This window comes from Coenobita brevimanus, chromosome 108, assembly GCF_032717465.1.
Source record: "Coenobita brevimanus isolate Jiangsu-jjx chromosome 108, ASM3271746v2, whole genome shotgun sequence".
Taxonomy (NCBI): Eukaryota; Metazoa; Arthropoda; class Malacostraca; order Decapoda; family Coenobitidae; genus Coenobita; species Coenobita brevimanus.
The window spans coordinates 12,660,094-12,664,683 of NC_137061.1; positions in this window are offsets into that span (position 1 = coordinate 12,660,094).

The following is a 4,590-nucleotide window of genomic DNA, read 5'->3' on the forward strand; positions in this document are numbered from 1 at the left end:
TGACTTTACACTCCCTTCTCTGTGTTTCTTTCCTTCATTCTGCCTTCTGCCTATGGGTGACTCTACACTGAGTGACAAGCCAAATGGTTTCCTATACACCAGGAAACCATTTACTATGGTGAGTGGTAACCATATAACCAAATTATGGCGCCTGGTTGTTTAGTGGGTAATTAAGGTGCTCCGATTGGACTGAGCCTGTGCAGGTTTATATCCAAGGGGTGGTTGGGGCTTATTGCTCACATAATGCCACTTAGGGATGAGTGAGGCTGGTCACTCTCGTCTTAAATGTCAGGACCAACTTGCCTACTGTAGCCCTGGGCTCCTACGCTCCTCATGGGGCGGCATAGGATTGGATGATGGATTGATGGCTGGATAACTGATTTTCTTATAACTACTGTATTTTGTATTTTATTACTATCATTCATTCATTCATCATCTAATAATCCAGTGTTGCCCCATGAACAGCATAGGAGCCCGGGGCTAGGCAAGTTGGCCCAGACATTTAAAATGAGAGGGACCAGACTCACTCATCCCTGAGTGGCATTATGTGAGCAAAAAACCCCAACCACCCCGTTGATATAAACCTGCTCCAGTTCAATCTGACTGGAGTGCCTAAATTACCCACTAAACCACCACGTGCCATTCTTTGGTTATATAGTTACCAACCAGCGTAGTAAATGGTGTCGGGTGTACAGGAAACCATTTGGCTTGTCACTTACCAGTATCTATTGATACCCACTACTGTACTTCATAATCTAATTATGGAAAAAAAGAGATACAATATCTCAAAATTGGGGAAAAACATCAAACTTTAAAACAAGAATATTTTTGCCAATTACTTGCACATTATAACAGTAAAGCCTCATATAGTTGTGGAACCAGTAAAAGTCCTTAACTTACAAACTTAACTGAAAATGCCAAAAATCATTTTCTGATATTAATATGTCTCCATTCATTGTTAGACAGCTTCAGGAAAAATATATTGGTAGGAGAAGCGATCTTTATTTTGTTTTTGTTGATTTGGAAAAGGCCTTTGACAGAGTCCCTAGAGAGGTGGTGAAGTGGGCAATGAGAAAGCTTGGCTTGGAGGAGTGGCTGGTTAGGGTGGTTATGGCCATGTATGTGGGTGCTCACACCCAGGTGAGAGTGAATGGAGATTTGAGTGATGAGTTTTCCGTGAATGTTGGTGTGCATCAGGGGTCAGTCTTGAGTCCCCTGTTGTTTATCATGGTACTTGAAGCCCTTTCACGTGACTTTAGAAACGGACTCCCGTGGGAGTTGTTGTATGCTGATGATTTGGTGTTGATTACAGAGAATGAAAGGGAGGCGGAGGAAAGGTTTAGGAAGTGGAGAGATGGTATGGGGCAAAAGGGTTTAAGGGTAAATGCAGATAAAACAAAAGTGATGATATCTAGGGTTGGTGGCGGTACTGTCAAAGACGAGGGAGAGTGGCCATGTGCAGTTTGCCACAAGGGCGTGGGAAGTAATTCCATCTTGTGCGGTGTGTGTGATAAATGGGTGCATAAGAGATGTAGTGGTATCAGAGGTAGACTGCGAGATAATGCTGATTTTATGTGTACAGCGTGCCGGGGTGAGCAGGTGGAGATCGTCAGACGTGAAAGGATTGAACTTGCTGGTGAATCTCTTGAGTGTGTGGAAGAGTTTTGTTATTTAGGAGACATGTTGTGTGCTGGAGGTGGGGCTGGAGCTAGCTCTGTGGCTAGGGTGAGAAGTGGTTGGAAGAAGTTCAGGGAGCTCTTGCCTCTCCTGACATTGAGGGGGCTCTCCCTACGTGCTAAGGGGTCTTTGTATGCAGCGTGTGTTAGGAGTGTAATGCTGTATGGCAGTGAGACCTGGGCAGTGAAGGAGGAAGACATTCGCCGGCTCAGACGTACAGAAATAACAATGATTAGGTGGATGTGCAGTGCGTCCCTGCGTCCAAGGCCTGGAGGGGCTGGGTTTACAATGGAAGAGTTGAGAGGTAGGATGGGACTGGAGTGTATTGGTGTTGTGATGAGGAGAGGTAGATTGAGGTGGTTTGGACATGTGGAGAGGATGGGGGATGATAATTGGGTGAGGAAGGTGAGAAGTGTTGATATTGGGGGTGGGGTTATGAGGGGTAGACCGAGAAAGACATGGGACGAGGTCATTAAGTGTGACCTTAGGGTTAAGGGACTGAACAGGGAGGCTGCAATGGATCGTGCAGCGTGGAGAGCCGCCATTAGGTGACCAAGGCCGACACATGCAAGCATGTTAGAGCCTTTAAAAACGAAAACGAAAACGAAAAATTAAGCTAAAAAAATAGTATTCATTGCCAAAATTAATTGACTCAATCACTTTACTTCAGTGTTCTCGTCATATATACACTCAAACCTCAATTTTTGGGACCTCCATTTAACCCTTTAACCGTGGGTGTCATCTCAGAATGACATTGCAAAAACTGGACCAAACCGCGGGTGTCATTCTCGAATGTTTGTGAATATTTTGAATACCTCGCGTTTTTTCCGTGCGCTAATTGTTTCAAGGGAGAGTAGCTATTAAGTTCTTTCACTCCAGCCGACCCCCACCTCCCTCCTCCCCCCCCCGGGCCCCCACCTCCCACCCCCTGGGCCCCCCACCCCACCCCTGACCAAACACGCATCAGTATCTGTCCAGCTGTACAACACTGCTGATGTGGCAGTGAAGTGCGGGCAATTACAGTGCCTTTTACCTGCCTCAGTGAACACAGAGTGGGTGTTTATCGTATGTGCAGTGTTCATATATGTTTACAGTATTATTATCAGAATGAGGTTGGCATTTGGTAATGGTGTGTGAGCGAAAAATAGTGATTACAACACCCCCGATGTGGCAGTGAAGTGCGGGCAATTACAGTGCCTTTTACCTGCCTCAGTGAACACAGAGTGGGTGTTTATCGTATGTGCAGTGTTCATATATGTTTATAGTATTATTATCAGAATGAGGTTGGCATTTGGTAATGGTGTATGAGCGAAAAATAGTGATTACAACACCGCTGATGTGGCAGTGAAGTGCGGGCAATTACAGTGCCTTTTACCTGCCTCAGTGAACACAGAGTGGGTGTTTATCGTATGTGCAGTGTTCATATATGTTTATAGTATTATTATCAGAATGAGGTTGGCATTTGGTAATGGTGTGTGAGTGAAGGTAATGGTGTGTGAGCAAAAAATAGTGATTTTAGATCGCTCACTTCTAATGGCACTGCCCATCCAGTGATAGTCAACGAAATCATGAAACCTACATCACTGCAAAGCCGAAGGTTAGTACTTTTTAATGGTACCTTATTTTTCGCTCTAGATTTATTCTGTGCAGAGTTATAAAGGTTTAAAGTTTGTTTACATTTTGGCTGGAACCCCCGCGGGAGAGGCCAGTCGAGGCAAAACAATGCCCGCGGTTAAAGGGTTAAGGGATTTAGGATTTATCGGGACCCCATATTCTACCTGACAAACAGGCAGGACTATTAAAAAATGATACGTAATGTCCAGGCTATACATATTAATATGTTTCTTATACAGTATCTGTAAAATAATATTCATAATCATATAAATAAGATAAGTGAAACAATCATTGCATTTCATAGTAAGATTGTCTTTATATGTGGTAAAACATTGGACACTTTCAAGTAAAGGGCATTTTCAACTAAGGGACAAGTTGGTTCCCCATTTAGTCCCTTACATCGAGGTTTGAATATATATATATATATATATATATATATATATACAGTGGGCTCACACAGTGCGCGAGAGATTGGGCGGTGCACGAGCTCGCGCACTGGGAATTCGCGTACTGTACTAGGAATACATAATCTTATGGGAATAATTACATATGGGTGGTACCCCCTCATACCTGGACATTTTTTGGCCCTTAGAGGCATAATAAAGGTCATATGTTTCAGACATTGTACTAAAGCTATAGCTACAATAACAAAAATATGGGTAGTCACCTTAACAACAGTAGACAACAGGCCTGATGACCTTAAATAACAGGGGTTCCGAGGCGCGGCAACACTTACAGCGCCGCACTCCCCACCGCACCAACACTTCCCTCCGCAGACTTCTCTTGATCACCTTCCCCAGGAGCATCAAAGTCACTCACTTTGGCCATAAACCCTTCAAAGTCCAATGCTGACACTTCTGACATTGCATCCTCTTCATCCTCAACAGGAACAGGAGCAGACGATGTCAATGGTTCTGCTATTTCACCAACTTGAGACCGCTGTGTGTAGCTTGTTATGAGCGTCTGTCTTCTCCTCTTTATTTCTTCCCTGTGCCTGTCTGTGTAGAAACGGAAGAGTTTGTCGATACCAACCAGAAGTTCCTCCATTCTTAGGTTGCTCACTTCCTGTTCCTTCACCTCTTCCTTGAGCTTATCCACGGCAGCAAGGATCTTGCTAATGTTTGACATACACAGCTCAGTCCTGCCTTCCATCACGCTAGGCTGCTCAACCTGACTCTGTTTGGTGCATCAACATGACGACACGTGACGCGCTCTGTGAGGGGTGGTCGCTCACTAGTAGAAAATGGCATTTTTGAGCCACTCCTTGCCTCTGCCTCGCGTTCTGTGTGGTAAACTCGC